The sequence below is a fragment of the Solea senegalensis genome, linkage group LG6, assembly GCF_019176455.1.
Source record: "Solea senegalensis isolate Sse05_10M linkage group LG6, IFAPA_SoseM_1, whole genome shotgun sequence".
In the NCBI taxonomy this organism is placed as follows: domain Eukaryota; kingdom Metazoa; phylum Chordata; class Actinopteri; order Pleuronectiformes; family Soleidae; genus Solea; species Solea senegalensis.
In genome coordinates, this window is record NC_058026.1 from 20,646,696 (window position 1) to 20,670,241 (window position 23,546).

Here is a 23,546-nt window from a genome sequence, read left to right on the forward strand (position 1 = left end):
TCTTTCAGCTCTTCAGATCCCAAAGCTCTACAAGCTCTACAGTGGTTTCTTTCAGCTTATTGTTTTGGATTTAAGGCCCCACGTCAATGCTGCTTTTGTGCACAGCAACAGCTCATCAACATCGTTCAAGGACGGCACTGTGTTTTTGTTTTCACCATAAGAAAATGGTAACAATTACAAACAGTTACAAGAAGCTTACTCAGCCAAACATATGCCTTGTAATAGTAGATTAGGTACCCACAAGTTAAATGTTACTACCGTTCTTTGTAAGAGTCTAATTTGTTATTCCACCACTCACATCTTGTTCCTCAGCTCCTTTATTTAATGACATACAACTGAAAATGGATTTCATCACCTGGTCTGAAAGTCAAGGCAATGTGGAAGTGCTTGAAACCTACATTCTATTGAATGGCCATCAGGGGGCAACATGGGAAAATGAGATTAATTCTATTTTGATTTTTGATTTTAATCCTGGGGATTTAATGGTCAAACTTGCTATGTTTAGGTCTTCTTCAAAACAGCATGATGTTCATCTTGTAAATAATGGTTCCATATAAACAGTAAAGCAGGGCATGATTTTAACATATGATGCGATTGACACCAGATGTTAAGTACTGTGACCTAGAGGTCCACATGCTCTCAATAAGAACCATCACTCACTTCTTACCCAGCTCTATCTTCTCATCCAACGTTTAAGAAAAAAATAACAAAAAAACATGGATCTGCTCAAATTGCAAATCTCAATATAAAGGGCTGCTCAGCGGCTTGTCACTTGGTTCACCGGCTTAAAAGCCAGACCCTTCCCTGAAGAACTGGTTAAGACCACTCCAGAGCTCAAAGCAGAGGTCTCAAACTTGGCGGCCCACATGTGGCCCACACTCAACCCCTTAATATGAACTTATAATGAGAAGTGACCCATGACCTCCTCCACCTGTAATAATAGTAAAAATTATAACAATAACACATTTCATCTGGTCACCTTACATAAAACACAAACACATACAAAATTAAAATTGGATGCTGCAATGTGGTTATTAGGAGCTGAATTATAGACAGAATATGTTTTTAAACATCATTGTCAGGTATCATTGTATTTTTCTAATAATAATACCTAATTATATATGAATCAGACTTTTAAAATGTATTTAAAGCAAAAGGTCGTTTGAGTTTGAGACCCCTGGCTTAAAGCATAGACATTACTCATGTAGCCAGACACACACATCTGCACACAACAACAATAATTGTCACTTATTTATGCAAATGCAGGAGAAGCCTATGAATCTACTGAGTAGCTCCACTACCTTTTCCTCCATTTAAAAATCAGACTGGGACTTCATCCTTCGTGGTTGTCAAGCAGAAACTTGTTTGTATTTGTTCTGTGAATTTGGTCTCAGGGGTGTGTGATGGTCTTCAGGCCTGTTAATGAATGCACACACTTTGCTATGGGATATCAAACAAGTCTCCCTTGGTACTACAGATTACTTCAGTGCCTGTGTGGACACTTAGGATTCCAGCAAAATAGGACAAACTCTGAATGACAAAATCCCTCAAATCCTCTATGGGTTTTGGGAAGTCTGTCCAAAGAGAGCGCAAGAGGAGAATAGAGGTTGGAAGACCTCCAACTGAAATCTACAGCAAAAAAAACAGTGTGAAGGAGGTGTGGAGTGTGATAACAAGCACACAGTCTGGTCAAACCAAGAGAGGCATGAGTGGACCGCTTACTGGGGAAACAGCTGTCCTGTAAAATTTTCATGCAGACTATGAACCACCACTTGGACTTGATGATCTGTTACTTTCCACTCTCACAACAAAGACAGAGTCTTGTCCAGGTCCAACTCAAACAACCACATTTTCTCTGCTGTAAATATTGCAGTAGTTGAACAGCAACCTCAAGAATCAAAGAAACTTCAGCTATGATTAAACAGAAGGAAAATCATCTTTTGAAATATGTATCAGAAAAAATACTGATGCTCTGGACCTCAGTGGGAATTTAGGAAATGCACAACTATGCTTTTTCATTGGTCCATTGCCCTTGTCCCAGTATACCAGCACTTGCATATGTGGGTCAATCTGATTTGACTCAGTAGTAGAGTTAGAAATGAATAGTGTTTGATATAAATAAGTTGGATTCAGAAACTCCTATGAAGTAGTTTTCAAAGTACAGATATTCAATCATGAAAAATGACTTCAAACTCGACCATTGTAGATGTTGGACATATAATTGAGACATTTGAGTAACACTTTGAAAATGGCGTTACACTTTTAAAGATAGTCCTCTGGTGGCAACTTTGAAACAGTGGAAAAATAGACTGATCCAGAGTGGACGTTTTCCCTGATGAATGTTTGTTTTGCCATGGCACAGGTCAAGAGATGTTTCCATGTCTGAAAGGGGGGCTGCATTAGGAATGTGTTGCTCTTTTTGTGTCACATCTGTTGAGTACTGGATGTAAACACCTAAAAATGCAACCTGGATGCATGCCATGCATTTTAAAAGCCGTGCAACCATGGAACTAGAAAATATAAATAACTGATTTCTTTCATATGGTGCTAATCGTTTTTAATCTCATTTATGAAGAAGTTTAAAAGCTTTAATTTCATTTGGACACAGTGAAAGCTGAAGGAGTCGAGATTAAAACTGAACTCCCTTCCCCAGGTATGGAGCAAATATCTCCTCCAAACACATAAAAATGGGTTTTTGCTGCATGCACACAGTGACACACACATGTCCATATGCACAGTTGAAAGCATACTGCATGGAAGGTGAATGCTGATTCGCTAATGAGCTGTCATGGTGACACATACTCTCATTTAATTGGCTACCAATGGACGCAATGAGATGTCACGGTGCACAGTGCAGATGCATAGATGAGAGGAGGAGAGGCAGGGAGTCGGCGTGATGGTTTCTGTACGTTATGTGTGAGAGTGTGGCCTTCAAAGCTGAACACACGGCAGAACATTGCAGGCGTGTCACTCGTGTGTTTAAATTGTTAATCCTAATAATCCTGTGTAACTACATAACTGTCATATCTCCCCGCTGGCCTCGCTCTCTCGCTCTTATGTTTTACTCTGTTGTTGACGCTCATGTCTCTCTGCCTCCTCTCACTTAGCCTTGTTTCCCTTCCACAGATGCTGGAGACAACAGGTGGTGCTGCTGTTGTCTCCAGCATCTGTCCAAGCCCTCATTCTTTTTTCCCATGTCCCTTTATTCATTTGTCCTTTCTCTCACTCGCTCTCATGTGTTCAACTTTACCTCCTACAGTAACATTAATGATCAAAGTCAAACGGTTGCCTTCGGTTTAATCTCTGTTACTCTTTGATCGGAGTGAAAACTTTTGATGGGAAACTTTCCTCAAAAGCAGACGCGTTTCTCAAAATATTTGAGATGTACTTTGTAATATATTAGATATATTTATACATATGAGTGGAGGCCTGGTCAAGCTTCCGCTTTCTGAATTAAAGTTCTTTATTCTTCATACATGCAGTCCACTGGACTTCAGTATCTATACAATTTCAAGCAGCCCGTATTTACTTACATCCATTCTTTGTTTTTGTAAAATTCAGGCCAGTGCTTCTGTGTGAATTTAGCTTGTGTTTGTTTCTGTGTATTTCTGTTTATATTTGTCTCTTTTTAGCCAGTACAGTGCAGGCCAGCCACCAGTGACCTTCACTCTGTTACATTTTTTAAATCACCAGTGAATAATAGATCAAGTTGGGATAAAACAGCGGAGGATGAAATATGTATTAAAATAATCTGAATTCCAGAGAAGGGGGCCAGGGGACAGAGGGGGGAGGCGGGAGGCGGGAGGCGGGTGCATGTGAGTGGGGAAAGGCAGGGATAAAGGGAGAAAAGGAAGATCAGCAGATCTCAAAGAGAATGAAAGAGTAAAAGTAGATGTTATTTATGAAGAGACAAGGCCCAGTGCTTACATTATGAATAAGCCAATGTCATTTGTTAAAGAGATAGTTCACTCAAAAACAACATCATTACACTGTGTCTTTTGACTGATGAAATATGAGCCTGTTCACAACACAGTCGGATTAATGTGAGTATCCATCAGGCGACATCACAGCAAATTCAAATTTTTATAGACTGGAGCATCACCAGATGTGACTACGCTACCATCTAACCTTGAATGAAAACAAACATCACTTCACTGAGCCAAAATCAAAATCAAACAGGAGAGAGGAAACATCTACTCTGGGCACTGTTGGCAGTGGTGCACTAAAACAAAACCTCAGTTGATGATGCCAGGCAAAGTATCAGACTAATTCTCATGGATGACCCCAGTGTTTGAGACTAAACCTGGCCATGATTCATCTCACAGAGTCATCCAGAACACAGAGTGTTTTTTTTTACTGATTTTTGCAGTTGCATATTGTTGTTATATATTATTAGAATAGTATTCCTTTGCTAACCTAATGTCAGTATGGTTCAAAAAATGATTTGATAAAGTTCAGTCTCCCTTTCTCACCGTTTCTTTCCGTGTGAAGTCACATGGAGACAAAAATCACATTAAAATGAATCAAATATTCATATATAATGCAGATTATACATATAGTGCAGTAGTAGAAATGCTGGAGGTGTGTACCTGAGTGTGCAAGCTTCAACACTTTGGCGAGTTCATCATCAGAACAGGTGAGTCTGAGTGACCATGAAGACACTGCTTGATTTGGACTCTCTTGATTTGGAGTTCTATTAAACATCTTCCTGCATGTTCTTAATGACAGCCAAAATGAGACATGATCATTTAAATAATTCACAAATTTGTTAATCAGTTCCTGCAAAAATAGGCAATTTCCTTCATTTTGACATGTTGGACCGGGAGAATCTTTAGCACTAATGTGGAGATTTCCTGCCACACAATCTCACACTAAACCTTGAATGTTGCAACTTTGAAGTCTCCAGATACCAAAATGATCAAAACAAATGAGCTCCTACTTATCAGCAAACCATCGACTGCTCTGCTGCGAATGCTCATTAAATTCAGAGACAGTAAAAACGAGCTCTGAGAGCTGTAACCTTATGGCTGCTCTTTGCTTCACACCGCCGCAGAGAGATGTGTTGGGCAGATGATTCAGAGACGCTGAGAGACAATCTGCTGACAAGCCTCATCAGAGCAACCACACGTCACCCTGAGTGAAGCAAAATGCTCCCAGTTAGCGTCTCGTTGAAAGCAAACTTAACTTTGTTTTGGTAAGTTGTCTTCACACAAACAGTCTGTGGGAAGGAGAAGTTCCCAAGCAACTCACGCTCAATCAATAAAGCAGTCTGTCAAACAACCGATCGATGAATCAAGTAATGCCACAAATGCTCACATGAGGAGAATCAAACGATGGTGCTTTTATGGCTGAATACCACTGGTCATCGTGTGATAAATTAAAGTGACTCCGTGTGGGCCAAGATGCTTGTCTCCTCTGTACCTCTGTGCTATCACTGACGACACTTTTCATAAATCATGTCATTTTTTTATTGAATGGTTTGTGAATGTGTGTGTGTGTGTGTGTGAGAGAGAGAGAGAGAGAGAGAGACACTGTCGCACGCAGAGAGAAAAAACCAAGTAAGTGACATTGAGAATAAATGCATTTCACTTCTGATTGTGCTACATGTAAAACAGCCAGGGAGTAAAATCTCTGCGAACGAGAGGAACGAGACACCGATTCTTTGTAAAAAACGGTTAATTAAGAGATAAGCTCTCTGCAAATGCCATAATGATAACGTATATAGCATGAGATATTCAATTAACACTTAAAAATGCCACAGCATATATGCATATCATTATATTTGGTCATCAACTGCTAGAGGTTATATTGATGCCGTGTGAGGCTTCCCATTCCTGTGCAGCTCTCAAATGGTGCTGATTTATTCAGCACTGATTTAATCATCATCAGTGTGATACTTAATGTTAAATGATGGTGATCAATTCAGTGCAGTCACACATAATGAATGGGAAGACTATACTCCTCCACCACAATAAGAATAATGAGATGCAACTGTGCCATATTTATCTACATGGGCTGGATGAAATATAAAAGACATCGATATACAAAAAGACATGAGCACAAATCAATGGTCCTCTGCCCAAAATCTACTGAGTTACAATCAGGGTCATTTTAGGAACTGATATTTGAATAGCTGAGGAGTACGTTTTTGAATCTGTTAGTGCTTTTACGTTACATGTTTGTTCTGCTTCTTTAACTTATGTAAAAGATAAATGTGCACCTGTGGCTCAGGAGCTGTAGAAAGTCACTTCAAATCAGGTCAGCAGTTCGATCCCCTGCTCCTCTACTCTGTAAACCAAAGTGTCCTGGGGCAAGACCCTGAACTGTTCTTGGTGGTTGTGTCAACAATGTGTGGATATGTGTGAATGATGTGTGGTCGAAAATAGAGATGCAGTGTGTGTGTGTGTGTGTGAATGGCAAAGCTGTAGTGTGAGCGCTTTGAGTGGTCCTCTAGACTAGAAAAGCACTGTATAAATACTGACCAATACTTATTCTACAGCTGAAAACACACAGATAAAATAAGTAATACATGGAATATATAAATGTATATAGTGTAGTGTTGCGTCAATGTTAAAAGCAGCTCCATATAGTTTCAAAATTATCATAATTCCACCTCTGTGGTGACGGCAGATTATAGTGGCTGCAGAGGAGGATGTTGTGGAATGTAACGTAGCTTTAATAAAGCATTTATAACTGTAACCATGAAAATGAAGGTCCCCCAAACCACTATGTTTCCCTGGTATGCGCCTGGTATGCCTGCCACCCCTATATACAGGCCATATCAGAGAGTATAAGGACAAACAACCTATATGGTAATTGGGATTCCAGGAACTGTGAAAGAACTGTGAAATAAGTAAATATTTACTTATTCATTAATTCTCCTCTGTTTGCCATTGTGTTTCATGAATCCCATTCATGTAAGAGTAAAAACTGCAAAACAAGCATTTCACATACCTGTCTGGAAATAACCTGTGTAGAGTCGGAACTGTTTTGCAATGGGGGTTTTTTCTCTCACTCTCCCCATAACACCCCATCCTGTTTCTGACTACACCTCTCCCTTGCTCTCTGTCACAAGAACACGCTCATGTACGCACCTCCGATTTCACGTCTCATCACCCCCGTGACCCACATAGACCAGCTACTAATTCACACCGGCCAGAGAGAGACAGAGAGACAGCAAAAGAAACAAAAAAGGTGGAAGGAGGAGGACAGGAGGTGGACACTACAAGAGAGAAAGAAAAAAGCCAGAGCTTAAAAGATAACTCAGAAGTGTGGGGCTGGATGCTGAAGGCATGAGACGAGGAATTGGTGGAGGTAGAAAAGGCAAGCAGGAGGATGAATAGCGCTGGTTATGTAGCTGGTAAGTGATAGACTAAGCTGTGGGAGAGGTACAGAGAGGTCAGATGCAGAGATGGATAGAAGGAGAGAAGAGGTGGAAGAGAAATTTGAGTCGGTGAAGTTCAGCTGTTTCAGAAGAGGAGATGAGGAGGGTAAAAGGGGAGGAAGAGAGACAGGAGGCAGGAAATCGGTTGAGCAGACAGAATGTAGAGAGGATAAATGGAGGGGGGTGAAGATGTGAGAGCAGTAGGAAGAGGTGAGGAGGAGAAGAAGGGCGATGTGGAGTAACAGTAATCAGTATTCCAGCCTTGTGCTCAGTTTCCAGCCAAGACAAATGAGAGCCAACATCAGGGAGGAAGTGGATCAGCTGAAAACACACCAACCTCTCCCTCTGTCACCCTGCTCCCCTTTCTCTATTTTTTCTCACCCCCTCCCTTTCCCACAAGAGAGGGAAGCTTATGGCTGCAGTAGCTCACACTGCCATGCTCTTCCCAAACATCAAATACACACGGCACCATAAATAAACAGTGCCGTTTTGGCTTGTCATGTTCACACGGTCTCCAGGTTGTTTCAGAGCAGAATGTGTGTTCTGTTTTCAGAGGGTGAGACCATCAGTGTCGGTCAGTACGTTGACATGCACAGATTAATCGAGCTATGGCCGTAGTCCGACTGAGACAACTGGACAACTTGCCGAGTACACATACGCGTGCGTCTGACTCCTCCTCCGTATGTGGCGCTGTATCTCTCTATGAGCTAGTGTGTATTAACTCAGTTTCCTGTTGACCTTTACGTCACAGAAGAACTAACAGCGGGCGGCGAGTTGGACGGTGAGCTGGATCGTCCTGTGGTTCTGTGTGTTTTTGGTACCTTGCTGTGTTGTCTGAAGAAGACGTTGCCGCCGCCGCCGCACGATTTCCAGCAACAGTACTGCATTTTTATGCGCTGTCTCCTTCTACTTCTGGGTCAAAGAACGATGAGGAGTAATCAGACTATGAATCAAATTATTCTGGTATGTTAGTCCTACTAAGACTAGCTCGATATTAGTCGGACTAATGTGTTTAAATGACATTAAGAAAACTGCATTATTGACTTTTAACGTACATCTAAGCACAATAACCGTCATCATGTCAGGACTTAAATGACTCAGAGAGCAATAGAATAAATCATTGATTTGAGGAGAAATGTGATCACTGCATGATTTGGGAGAGATTCCAAATCAACACCCAAACATTGTACTGCTACGAGCCACCAGCAGTGGAGCATGCACTTATGTACAGTTTTATTCTTTTATTCTTATTTATTCTTTTTATTCTTGGGTACAGTTTCCTTTATATTCTAATCAAATTTTTTTATTATTATTATTTGCCTTTATCTCTATTTTTATTTACAATTTAAATTGTTATCTGGTTGCAGCACAATAGGGGCGTGTCACAATTTTAATTTCACCAAAATGTACCCTGTACAATCTCGTGTGACAAATAAACTAATCTCGATGTTGATCTTGCACCGTTGCACACGACCTTGTCACATGACAGCACATCAACACAGGTCATTCACATGTGCTGTGACGGCCCTCAGTCAGCTTTGAATGATCCCTTCAGCGTAATCATTCTCTCTCTCGCTCTCTCTCTAAACAAAAACAGCAGCAAACGCTCTAATATTTTCACCCACTCTCTCTTTCTCTCTCACTGCCAGCCCCCCCACTGGGTTTTCTTGCTCTGATTACTGTTTGTTCATAAAAAAAATAAAAATAAAAGCCCACAGTGGGAGGGATGTACAACACTGGCAGAAAATGAAATGAGGAGAGACAGATTTATCACCTCTCTCTCTCCCCTCTCTCTCTCTCTCTCTCTCTCACACACACACACACACACACACGTAAGAGGATCAGATCAACCTCCCCCCCTTCTAGTGATATTATTATTTTTTCTTCGTTTAGGAATATCAGGAAAAGACACCAAAACTACCTGATAGAATTTTTTGGGGTCAGCTTTTAGCCCCTCCCAATTTTTGACGCACATTCCCCTGAACCACTTTCAGACGTACATTTTCACCAGGTCTTTAAAAATCTGTGACTTTTGGGGCATGGGAAAGGCCTAAAAAAAGAATAAATAATTATAATAATTGAGTGCAGGAGAGGAAGGTCGGCAAAGCATTTATTAAGAGGAACATTTTTAGTCGTCAGCTAACAAACAATGCGGTGGAAAGTCTGTCAATTGTTAGATCAAAAGACTCATTTCTGAACTTAATAATCTGAGCTCAGTGTATTCCACTGTAGACCATTTGTCTGATGACCTTCATCAGGCATTCAGTCACTTCAGTGAAACATTGCAGCAATACGTGTGTGTGTGTGGAATCACTTATAACCACAAAAACAGTAATGGGAGTGAATGAGTGGATGTACAATATCAGCAGTTATCATGAAAGTACTCCAACAACCACTGCCACAGCATCAAGGAGTTCCTCCCTCATGACTCTCCCTAGAGTTTTTTTCAAAGGGGTCGAGGGTTAGCGCTTAGTGCTCACGGGGCACGGATCTGTGCCGCAGGTGCACCCATGGTAACCCATGGTGGGAATAATACACAACTCCTTATATCGACATCCTGGTTGTGTGTGTGTGTGTGTTCATAGGTCACTCAGGCTTTACAAAATGGTGTGTTTTTTTTATCATCTTATGTTTTGTTGAGTCAAAGTTATGATTCATTTTATATCAAATTTTTAGTAGCAATAATGTTGCAGACATTAAGTCAGACAATTTTTGATAATGTTTTTTCATCAGATTGTCTAGGTTGTGCTGAAAAAACATTCTTATAGCCTCTGTATTTACTGTATGTTTTAATATAGTAATGGAAAAAAGCAGCCAAAATGTTCTGTGTACTAAGGGTTAAGGACACAAAATGCCACACTTTGTTAATCCCTGTTGCTTAAGGTTAGTAAGTAAAGTAAATTATGATTTATGAATATGAGCTACATACTAATATAATTTAATTCACTACTAAATAGCGATATCTAAAGAAAGCTCCCCAGTTTCCCTGTTTGTATTTGACGATGAATTCTTCATTTCTTGATATTGTTTTGCTTAATGCCAAGAACACCAAATGTCAGTATGAATAATAATAATAATACAAAAAGATAGTATATCTCCATGTGTTTAAGTCGTACCATCACGTTAAATCCAGACTGAAATGTCACTGAAACCAGCAGATGGCCATGAAATGTCCACGGTCCGTCCAGGATTATTGTTTATGACGTTTGTTATGTTTTCATGTGCCATGATTGATTCAAACTTCTTATTTGTTTAGCTGATGTTGAACTTAAACTTAAAGTACTCTTGTGCTCACAGTCTGAATATGCACCGGCTGTAAATACCATTCTAATTTAAATGCATTCCCTGTAAAAACGAGATAACCCTCCTATCTTCCGCGTCTTCTTTCTCCCTCATCAACTACTTTCTCTTTCTTTCTCTTGCCGTTGCGGGTTTCTAGTTATAGATGTAATCTTGAAAATTTTAATTAAGAAATATGCCTACTGGTAACAGGCATGTATTTGTGCAAATCAGCCTCTAAACATGTATTAGTAGCTCTATATTTGGACATTAATTAAAGCATTGCAGTGTTGAGAACGACTCCACTGTTATTATGGTCCACTCACTGTATTGTCCTCATTGCTTTCGCCTCTCACACAAACACATTTACATACACACGTAGGAATTAGATGGGGACAAACAATTGTCTCTACTGTATCTTATTTGTTCCAGGGAAGATGAGCAATTGAGGAGAAATTAAATGAGTGGGGGTGAAGAATGCGGCAGGCAAAAAAGAAAAGAGTTGTTGAGTTTAAAGTGCTATGGAGAGGATAAGCAAGTAGGCCAGTCATGGGAGGTGGAGAAATGGGAGGGGGAGAAGGATGGATGGGTGGAGAGGAGGGGAACAGGATGGGGATTTGATAAATAGATCATTGTATGCAGCTGCTCTGCCTCTTCTCTCTGTCTCTCCCACGTCTCTGTAAAAACCCCTCCAGCCCCCCAAAAGCAGATAAACAGAATTTCTAACTCATCTGTTTACTGTAAATGAGACTAAATAAGGCCAAAACACAGAGGACACACACAAACAAACGATTCACACACACACACAAACTCAACTGTTGTACTGTATAACATCTCTTTATGTTTCACGCCTTGTTTGTCTTGTCTTTTCTGTGTCAAACTTCTTCTGCAAATGAGCTTCTGTGTGTGTTTACCCGAGGTTTTGACAGGACTCATGGCTAAAGTCTCTCTCACACACACACAAACAGACACACAAACACACGGCCCAAAGGCTGCTTCGACATATACCTTAAAAAGAGAAAAGCAGAAGCTGGTGCACGATAACATTTAGAACTCTGAGACACACTCACACAAACATGTTCTTTACAGATTCAAGAGACAGACATAAAGGACGTAAACACGCAGAAATGAGACAGAGAAGGGAGAGACCAGAGAAAGCACCTCTACCTCAGTTCTAAGAAACATTTCAGGAGTTTTTTTTCTCACATTGAGCCTCTGTGGGGGAATGTTTTACCAGCCAGCTGTTGTTCTGTAAGTTACTATTCATGCAGTAGCTGCAGTGGGTGCTGCATTATTGATGGGGTGCCATTACACCCTGATCGATGAGGTGACAAGTTGTATAAGGCACGAATGTTTTGCTTGTTTGACTGTGTGGGTCTGTGTGTGTGTCAGTCAGACAAAACTGACCTCCTCTGTGTGTATCTGATTTTCAGCTTCTCCCTTCTTATCGAGTAATGTTTCTCCCTGGCTTGTAGAAAGTGCACAACAATAATTAACAAATCCCTTTGTTTCTCTGGCTTTTTGGGGGAAATATGGGGGAGGTTCATTCAGCGTTTAAACCAGTGACATCGCAGTAAATCAAAGTTTGGTTTAGTGAATCATTGAGGTGCACAATTCTATAAGCAATTCAATTGTGTTACTTAAATCTCCCACCAAGATAAATCAGCTATTTAGAACAACAATTCAGTTATTAGATGTCTGTCAATAAAAGGAAAAAATCATTCTGTCTTCTTGGTCACATTATCCGCTTAAGTTTAGATCAGTCAGATGGAAAAATCAGTTTGTTTTTTATTACCTTGACATGTTTCGACAATTTCCTGTGGTTGATGGTTCTTGATGGGCCCCGAGAACCATCTACCGGGATGAGGGATCTCACAATGACAACAGGACACCAGACAGCAGGGGGCGTAGTCATCCCCTGCTGTCTGACAAACCTGTATAAAGCAGGAAGCAAGACACGTCACATGTAACATCACATGACCCTTCTGAGGAAGACCACAGGAAGTGATCAAAACATGTCAAGGTAATCACATTTTTTTTGTCTGACTGAACAAAACTTAAGCTCAAAGCTCTTCGATATGTCGGAGAATTATAGATGTCAGATGTTCTTCACTTTTATTCTGTGTCATGAGATCATCAAGTTCTCTTGTTATTTAGTTTGGTGGCACACACATTGTTTTTTCCCTCAGAGGACTACTTTGCATATGCTTTTTTTGTTTTTTTTATTGTGACTTTTACATACGCATAACCTTGTGGCTCTCTATGAAGATGAAGGGCCTTCAATATTAAGACCATGAAAGGGACCGACTTTATTATTTATTTTAACCTGAAGAAAGTAGGTATACTGTGAGCAAGTCTGACAAAACATGTCCAGTTCACTCCTGGATCATAAATGAGTTCAGGAGTAATCGGGAATTTCTTGTTGCAAGTTTAGTTTACTTGAGTTTTATTGCATTCCAAAAAATTGAATAATGTTAAAAAAAAATAAAAAATAAATAAATAAAAAACAGAGTGCAGCAGAGGAAGAAAGCCTAAAGGGTGTATTAAGAGTAATCTTCTTATTTAAGTAAAAACTAAAAAATATAATTATTACTCATGAACTGACAAACAATGCTGGGGAAATTCTTGCCGTTTTCAAGGTCATCACGCACTCATTCCACTCTGCCCACCCCAGTCATTTTTGTCTCTTTTAAAGGATTTACATGCTCTCCTGTGACTTCACATTTCACATTTGAGTTGTCCATCCATGTAACGTCCCCTGAAATCCTCATTTTCGAATACAAGGCTTTTAAAGGCCACCTGCTCTCTGCCATCATGTCCCTCTGCAGTGTATTTGCAGCTGCGCAGTTGCGCTCTGTTACATCCAGAGCTCCACTGCTGCAGTAGACGACAGCTTCTGTATGTGTATAAGAGAAAAAAACTAATGAATATGAACCATAACAATTAGGAAAACGGCATAATCTGTCTCACATGAATAGAGCAAATCAAGTCTATTGCACAAAGAGCTGTCAGTGTCAATAACATGTGCCTGTAATTTAGCTTTGTCTTTTCAATACGTCATTATCATCATTTTCATCATCATCATCATCATCATCATCATCATAATTTTCAATGGTGTTTCTACTGATAAAAGACAAATTAACAGTACAGATAGGGACACAATTGATTTGTTTCCACATTCAACAGTTTTAACCCACATCTGTGTCAAAACTGTTGTATGTGACCTCAGAGATATGAGACAGATGTTCATGGAGGTCGATAAAAATGACAAAATGACGACTTTACACGTCGTCAGGATGAAGTTGGGACCCATTTTGAAGGTTCTTTAACCACTTGTGCCAAGCTTATATAAAAAAAGAAGATTCCTGTCACGGTGGCGGTTGTAGGGCAGCAGGTATCGTCTTCTGCTCCTGTAGCTTTTCTGCTTCAAGGTTTGACATGTTGTACATTCAGAAATGGTCTATATTCTCTTTTACAGACCATTCTCTGTAAACTTTAGAGATGGCTGTGTGTGAAAATCCCAGTAGATCAGCAGTTTCTGAAACACTCGGACCAGCTTGTCTGGCACCAACAACTGTGACACAATCAAACTAATTGAAATCACCTTTTTTGCCCCATTCTGGTGCTCAGTTTGAACTTGACTATGTCTACATAGTACCTAAATACACGGTTGAACAGGTGTACCTAATATAATGGCCGATGAGTGTAACAGACCACATGATTTAATTTGTGTCGTTTAATTGGAAGTTGTTGATACCAGGCATGTGGTATGATTTAATTAGCATCTCAAGTAGCTTGTGTGATTTTATTCACCTACTGGTGTCGAGCGAAAGAAGCAGTGGAAGCAACCATTATGTGGAAAAGTTGGCGTGCAAGCACAGGTCAGGCTCATTTAACACAATAGGCTATGAAAATGTAGCTTAGCAAGCTTTTATCTGCAACAGAACGACCTGTCCAAGCTTAATGGGCTGACTGTGATGTTTTGTTCTTTGCTAATGCAACACAAACAAAGAAACCATGAGAAGAGTGAAGGATGAAACAATGGTTTGCTCACGTGAACGGAGGAGCATAAGGAATCAAACCAACACCAACGCTCTGTGACCAGACCAACTCTTTATCTGTCCTATAGCTATCATTTATACAATGACCTGAAATTTCATTGTCGGTATACTGTATTTAGCATCATTTATACTGTTTAGGGATAATTCTTCTCAATAGAAACAGCTATATCAAATCCAGCTCTTTAAGTTGCATCTTATTATTTCAATGGCTTTGTCCGTCTGTCAGCTTTTCTTCATTTAAGAAAAGATAAATTAGATAAAACTGCTGTATTAACTCAAGAGTAAAATATATCATTTTACTTCTACGGGAATGAAAGATAAAGAGGTGGCTGCCGAGTCCTTTGAAACAAATAAAAGAGCAACTGTCTGTGTTTTAGTTCAGTCTCATTGCACAACCACTGACAATGTCTGCGGGATAAGACAGATCTATGGGTGTGCAAGTTGAAAAGAAAGTGTGAAGTGACACCTTTACCATCCCAGAATACATCACTTCTGTCAGTAGGTGTAGAGTGCAGCTATAGTTGTTAGCATGTCAAGCACAATTTCAAGTCTTCCTTCCATCCAAGAACTTTAAAATGCCGGCAGACCTTAAACTCAGTCCATAGAAATAGAAGGTTGACTCACAATCACATTATCTGAGCAAGTCTGACTTTGAAAAATGGAATTTAGTAACATTTTAGTCAGAGTAACATGTTAACTTGTACTTTAAAAGTCAATTTCACAAACACAATAATTTGTTTTTTTTTACGTACTGACCATAAATTAGACTTAAAACTTTATTATCATGACATGGTGTAGTTTTGTATAGTTATTTAGCTTTGTCACGTAGAGGTTAATACTAAATTCTACATGTTATAACATGACAAAAGCATCAAGGTGCATTGAGTCACAGTGTTATCCAACACTTAAAATGATGAAGTCAGCCCAGTTGACAGGCGTGTAAGATGTGCTAAGCTAGTTCTCCTCCTTGATATTCAGCTGCTTATTAAAAGGCCTATTTCAATTTAGGGCTTCACCTGTTACTCTTTGATCACTTAAGTCTTAACTTATAAACATGGAACAAGGCTCTCACTTATTCACTAGAGACAACCAGGGCTTCATTCCCCAAAGTGTTTATAGTCTGTTCTCATGCTGATCTTGGCCTCTCCTCTTTCCCAGATCTGTCGACTCACATTATCTTACTAATAATTCAGAGTTTGTTTTCTCGCATAAAACAGCAGGGATTCATTTAGTAGGCTCCGCTCTGAAAGAACAAGAGGCTTAGAAGCAAGAAAAGCAATCGCAATCAATATAGGATCTCTGATATTAGTGCCATTGATTTTCATTTGTGTCCGTTACAATATAATTCTGAAATGTACGCAGTGTTTGAGGGCGCCCTGCGTACAATTTTAATGTCACAAAAATAAATCTGCAATGGTTTTAATCAATACCAATGACTTGAGGACAGACTTTGAGATGCTGAGATGAGCTCTTGGATTTCTGGCTTCCAGCTTGAGTCCAGTTGTCAGACACACAAATAAACACATACACAAAGAAAGTTTTAAATGAGGGTGAATGGGAGATATTTAACACAAGTCACCCGCCCTGCACCACATTTCATTTATAAGCCATTAAAAGCAAACTGCCTATTTTATGCCTTGAGACCTCTGAGCGCTGACGTAAATACTTTGCTATGAGCTTGTAATTCTTGGAAACTTGGGGCCATAAATTACAAAATGCTCCTTTAAACGTGTCATGACAAAGACATCTGAACAGAGACAGTAAAATATTATGAAGCATTACTCAGCAGGAAACGTTAGTGAATGAGCTTCTAGCATAAAACAGAGAAAACAGCCTCCTGCAGTGTCCATTCAATGCAACCCAGGAAGTGGAAGCGACAATTTCACACCATGTTTGTAATTGAAAATCCACCAGAAACTCTACAGTATCACACCTCACTATGTAAAACACAGGAGTTTATTACACACAGGGAAAAGGACCAGTGAAGATCATGAACATAATGGTGGCCCAATCCAAATTAACGCTGGCACGCTGGCTCACCGTCACATTGTTATGGTTTACAGAGACAACTGAATAGAAGCAATCTGTGGTTAATGTGATTAGGGACAAAAGTGTTTTAGTTACTATGACAAATCAAAATGTCTACTGGGCCTCTTTTTCAAGGCTCCTGTTGTGGAACCTCCATCACTGTGACTATTCAAACCCTCTCGACAGCCACACCTCACTGTCAATTGATGGCTTTTCTTAGCATTTTAGATTTATCACTGCTCTCTCTCTCTCTCTCAAGCGCCCGTTTACTTGCTCGAGTTGATATAACAGTGTCACCTTCCTCACACAAAACTGTAAACCTTCTGAAGGTTAGAGCCAGAATCTGTACAGTTCCTCTATGGCCTCACCCCAACTATTTGTGAGTGTTGCAACACGCTGCCTTGTTTTGTGCAGTGTACAAGAGTCGCCATGCTGAAGAAATATGAATGGAGGCACTCTAAAACTAATAAATAAATCATCATGTTGTACGAGCAAAACCGCATCTGAAAATCCTGGCTCAAAAAGCAGTTCAGCCCTCGATTTACTCCCGGTGGTGGGATTGGGGTGAAGGTGCATCGACCACACGGAAAGTGTTTCATCGTAGCAAACAGCATTTTGTGTTTGTGCTCATCCCAAAGTTGTATGACTCAGCAGCCAGCTATTTTTGGACCTTTACCATCTCACACAGATCCTGCACTGCACTGGCCGAGACACAGTCTGCTTAACATCGGATCTGTGCGACTGTAACTTTTGATGTCGACGCTGAAAATGACTTGCTATGCAAGAATACTTTAAAGCAACACTAAGCAACTTTATATGTTACCTTAAAATAACAGCTTTTGATGGGTCACTGACTTGTAATTGGAAGAATGGGGCCTCTTACATTCCCACGCTGCACCTGAACCTGTGTCCTGGTGCTATTTAAGTTTGATGAGCAAGCGGTAACGCTCATTTATTAAGGTAACTTAATAGATGTCAGCAACTAAACTGTCAAAATCAGACCCAGCAAGGTCAACAGTAATGCTGAGCTGAGGGTAGGAGTTAAAGAGACGTGAATATATACGGCTCAACAAGGAAAAATCCTTCTTTCCCCCAGGATATGGTGTGAGATTTTAGTGCTTCTCTCAGTCGCTGAATGCTACAGATGGTAACTACATCCCCTTTCCCTTTGCATTGATGATCTGTTTATCTTGTATAAAAGTGCTTCCAACATTTTATTGACACACTAACAGTGTCTCATCTGGTTCTTGGGAGACAGATGACGCTAAAACAGTGAGTTAGAGAAGCTCAGGATGAAATATGACTGTATTCTGCTCAGACTTTTTGAGTGTGATTACCAGTGTAAAGCAGGCTACGATTTAAGCCCCAGGCTAAAGAATCATACAGTATGTTTATTTTTGAGCAGCCTTCGTTCTGTACAAATTACGCTGAATTGAATTCATTTTTCATCAAAATCCACAAGCTGTGCTGTCTCATAACAGTGAGTTTGCACGTCTTCTGAGAGTGAATGTGTATACAGTCTGAAAATGCAAACTGGATTGATGTGGTCTGTTGCCATGAGTTTGAGTAACTCATTTGTATGCGCTCCAGTTGAAAGAGTCTGAGGGCTGAATGATTTAAATGAAGATGAGGAAGTGGTTTGTTTTCATTAATTTTCTAAGAATTGGATGTCTGTTCTGCGGCGGCTGGTCCAGTCACGTTATGAAGGAAAACTCAGTGTTCAGTGTTTTTGTCATGATAAAATCACCAATTTGTGTGTTATTTTATCACTTATTATTATGTATTTTATTTTATGAAGTGGGGCAGGTTGCGTTGTGTTTCTTCCATCATTGTTCCCACTTTGTCCTTCAACATTTGCACAGTTTGATATTGTATCGTTATTAATGTCAGTGGGGTTGATGCAGTGAGTTCAAACCGAAATGCACACAGCAAAACAATATATCCAGAGCAGTATGTGGTCATCACACAAGCTGCATTGACCAATCAAACCTTTAAACATTTATTTTATCATTGCCAAACAGAGGAAACAAATATTGCTGCCATGATAGATTTGTTAAAAGCTCCTCCAGCTCTTTGATGTCCCTTCAGTAGAAAGGTTGTTATTCCAGCATTGGCAACGGTCTATGACACAAAGCAACTTATAAAAACTCAGAAAAAGTGTATCTAACAATAAACAAAAAATGTAACAAATGATAATATTGGCATCAATATAAACTGTTATATAACTTTAGCTGAAGTGTTTAAACACCACTGAATTATTCAAAGGGCTCCTATACATTAAAGAGATACTGAATATGAGTGGTGGTGCAGGTCTGTATAGGTTTGTTCATAATAACACTTCACTTCTAAAACAAAAACAAAATAAAACTTTGTAAATACATGCTGATGTATGCTTGTTGTACTCTTAACTTTCACATAATACTGCACATGCATTACATTGTATACATGCACATGCACACATGCATATTGCTGCGTTATTGGCCCATTTCCAACCTTCAATAATTAATTGATTTATGTGCTAAATATGCATACTCAATTTGACTGTGTATGTACCTCTGTGTGTGTGTGTGGTGTAGATGTATTTGTATCTTTGTGAGGTCCAAAAACCTTTAAAAACCTCTTTGTGGGGCCATTTTGTTGACTACGTTAAATGCTTTTTCAGGGTTGAGGCCTTGGTTTAGGGTTAGGATTAGGCACTTAGTGCTCACAAGTTTGTGAATGTGTGTGTGTGTGTGTAAAAAGATACAGATAGGAAAATGAGTCAGTGTTGTGCTTCCACCCTTTGGCTTCCATTAGCCAAAATGTTAAGACCTGTGTGTGTATGTGTTCCAGGTTTATTACTCACCTTGTGGGGGCCTAACTCTGTTTTATATAATAATAATAATTATTATTATTATTATTATTATTATTATTATTATTATTTGTATTATTATTATTAGTAGTAGTAGTATTATTAATAATAATAATAATAATAATAATAATATGTCATATTATGGGGACAAAAAGCTAATAGGTAAAGACATGTTGTATGGTTGGGATGAGGTTAGGTTAAGGCCATTACAGATACATCATTAGTATGGTTAAGGTTAAGTCAATGTAATGTTCTCTGAAGTCATGGAAACTAGACTCAACACTACACTGGACACCACACCCACACACACATCAGGTACCAGAGGGATTTTATCCTATTTCTGTTGTACAGTAAGTGAGGTTTAGGCGACACAATTGCTTTGATTTAGGCTTAAGAAAGATTATTGTGGCTTTGAGTAAAAGTAAAAATGATGTCCCAAATGAGGTTTTTCTGCTGTAATTATCAGAACTATGTTGTGCTGCAGGATATTTTGTCCAAAGACATGTGGGTTGGATTAAGTGGCACCTTTAAATCACCTGAAGGTGTGAATGTGAATGTTAGTTTGTCGCTGTATGTTTGCTCTGAGACAGATAAGCGACTTGTCCAGGGTGTCGCGCGCCTCTTGCCCAACATCAGCTTGCTCCTGCTTCAGCATGACACTCAAAGTACAAGTGCAAATAAACAAATAAAGAACCTTCTTTGGATTTGGGCCAGACAACATGCGGAGATAGATTTGCTTCTCCTCTGCTGCTTCTGCGAGAATACCACTATGTACGGCCCATTAGAAATCTAGAGCGGGATTTACAACCTCCTGTGTATGAATATGTGGCTTATGTGCTTTCTTCCTACTGTGCAGGGCAGCATTTGCTGCAGTAATGATAATTCACCATCATTAAGGTCTCCCATAATAATGATACAGGCTGTAGCTGCAAAGCAGACACCTCAATAATCCTCTAACAGTCTGTGGTATGAAGCATGTGTATCACCAGCAGCTGCACAAAGAGGCACATGAGCACGGGCGCGTGATCCTTTTCAAATGAACTGTGTCAAATTCAACATTCAGATCACACACATGCACATGCGTGTTCAGCACACATGTGCATTCACAAAATCCATACCTACCCATGGGCAATGAAGAAGCAAGGACACCACTGTCAATCTGTTATTAGTCTTATCTCTCACAGCCAATCACTGTCACTGCTGCTATCACACTTCACAGCTCTCTCTCTCTATGTGTGTGTGTGTGCTGACACAGATGACCAGTCAACAGTTCTGCTCACTACAGTACATTGACTCACATTCATTTTACTTAACCATAGTATTGAACTAACCAAACCCAGCCTTACCCTGCGGCTTAGGTCCCTATAACATGAGTATAACCCGGGCCCCACACACACATACACATGTTAACCATGTGCTGTGATTGACAGACTATATTTCTGTCTTCCAGAACAGCTGAGACTCTCCCGTTTCAAAGAATGTTCTCTCCTCCTGCTCATCTCGTCCGTCTCCTTCCTTCCTCCGCCTCTCTCCGCTGTGTGTGTGCGTGTTTCTGTGTATGTGAGTGTGTGAACGCTCGCCTGATGCAGCTCCCAGCCTTCCATTGAAATGTTATTTAGCCAACCAATTACATGTGTGCAACAGCAGGTGAGCCCAGAGCTCCATCCAATCAATGACCTTAATCCTCCCTAATCAACCAATTAAGATTCTATTATCGGCACAAAATAACACACTTACACAAACTCACTGGACGTGCAGCAATAGCTGAGTGACTGAATATTCTAGAGATCGCAGACACGTACGTGTGCAGTGATGAAAGCGTCATACTCTAGGTTATAATCCCATTTGATGCCATGAACATCCCCCCTCTCGCTTCTTCTCCATGCCCCTTTCCCATTTCTTTCATCCTACTGTACAGTATAGAATAGAAATCATCAATCTTTTCAATAATCATGCTTGTGCATCCTCCGCAGTGTTATGTGCAGTTTTAATCCTCTGAAGTTTCTTTAAATCGCCTCCAAGATTTAAGCATTGAAGTTGGATAAAACAGCCTGAAATGGAGGTCGTGATAAATGATGGACTGCAGAGGGGAAGTCTTGAGGCTATCCTTATTCTAATCATTTAGAGTAAAACACAATGAGATAAGCACAGAAAAAGAAGAAAGAGGAAAAGTGAGGAATGAGAATTGTTCTACCAAGTAACAATAAAAAAATAGCCCTCGGGTCCAACTAGATTGTGTATTTTCTTGAGTAATCCTATCCTACTTCCTCTTTGCCTGTAGGAAAATACTTTCCTTTAAAACAAAGGTTTGTCTCGGAAGTATGTGGAAATATCTAACTGTGTGTTTCTATCTACAGTAAATATGGTTATTCTGACATCCTCCATGTGTCTTATTTCCCTTCTTCATCCATTCCTCTCTCAGCCATATAACATCTCTGTGGAGACTGTGATCCCTGCATTTATTCAGATTTATTTTAGTCCAGAGGACCTCAAACAAGGCAAGTAATTGTTTGCTCTCAGCAAAAATATGTGGGAGGGAGCAGTGAAAGAGATAGACAGAGAAAGGAAGTGAGAGGCAGGGAAATAAATAAGACAACAGTAAATGTAAAACAAGGACATGTGAGTGCGTGGTTACAGAGAGAGGAAACGAATAAAGAAGGAGGTTTTTGCATTATGTTATTTATTTTCTAAGATTTTAATCAAGATCACATCAATGTGAAGGCCACAGCATACAATGTGTGTCATTTTCATAGTCATCTAACCAGTTAGCATCCCTTCATGGCCTGTTGACCTGGAAGAAACCACTCTCATCAGGAGAGAAATGATCCTTTATCATATCCCGGAGCATTACACTGCACTGCAAATCAATATGAATCAATACAAAGTTGTTCTGAGTGACCCTTCCCTCTAATAGGAGAAGTGGACCAAAGCAATGTCAGCGAAATGCCCCCTGCAGCACAAGAGAGGCACCAGATCCCCTCACTGTCAGAGTCAGGCATTCAGGTCCTCACCATTCTCTTGGTTTATGCCACACATGCAATCACACGCTCAAAGATATGGTGAGGGATACGACTCATCTGATCATATCAGTTTTTTCTCCATATCTCTGGAGATCGTTGCATTTTTGCACCAATGACCTCTCAAATCTGCATTAATCTTTGTAATGAGGGCTTTGTGCACTGAAGCCCTGCTATAATATCTCCCTCTGTGCAAATGTTCTTACTGATACATTAATATTAATTATGGTAGATAATGAGATGCTCCTTATATAAATCAAACTAATGCATACCACAGTCATCAAATGCATCTTCGACCATAATTTCTGGCCATATTTACTGACATCTTTCCTTTAGATTTAAAGGCCTGGGTCACTTTTCTGTTGAGGGGTTGTGGGGAGCTGAAGTCAATCCCAGCAGAGATTGACAGAGTGATAAACTATAAACAGGTCACCAATCCATTGTGACGCCTACAGAGACAAGAGTCAGTTCTGCATGTCATTGAACCCAGAGTAAACCCACAGACACAGTGTGCAAACTCCACATAGTCTAACAGGGATTCAAAGCACCTTCCTGCTGTGAGGTGACAATGCTTACCACCACACCACCATGGTACACACTATGATAGTTGTTTCTTTTAAAGCAGTGGTGTGTAGCTTTTGAATGTAAACAAAATGTCATCTACATGAGTTCACGCAGCGCTAATTAGGCCTGTCACCTCCACACGACTCTGTGTTTCTCAGTATAGCAATGTTTAGATCTCGTGTCGCCCAGCAACATTTCCACTCTGCACACAGGAAGTGACGCTTTTTACATCCTGAGTGATGGAGGCACCTCAACAATGGGCCTTTTTTCAAAGTCACTTAGGTCTCATCACGTGGGCCTGATCAGCATTTTGACACACACCGTGACTGTGCAGCTTTGTGAAAGCATCTGCATTTATGTTT

The 23,546-nt window shown here is 40.0% G+C and overlaps 1 protein-coding gene across 3 annotated transcripts in view; it reads right to left on the minus strand.

Annotated features, from left to right (window-relative positions):
• Positions 1 to 23,546, minus strand: part of LOC122770433 (protein ELFN1-like) — a 98,841-nt gene that overhangs the window by 42,485 nt on the left and 32,810 nt on the right. Inside the window, exon 1 of one of the 3 annotated variants that reach the window (XM_044027280.1) lies at positions 12,459 to 12,497. The exons of the other annotated variants lie outside the window; for them this stretch is intronic. The gene's annotated coding sequence lies outside the window, so the exon portion shown is untranslated. Of the gene's footprint in view, positions 1 to 12,458; positions 12,498 to 23,546 lie in introns of those variants that run through there. 3 annotated transcript variants of the gene reach the window in all.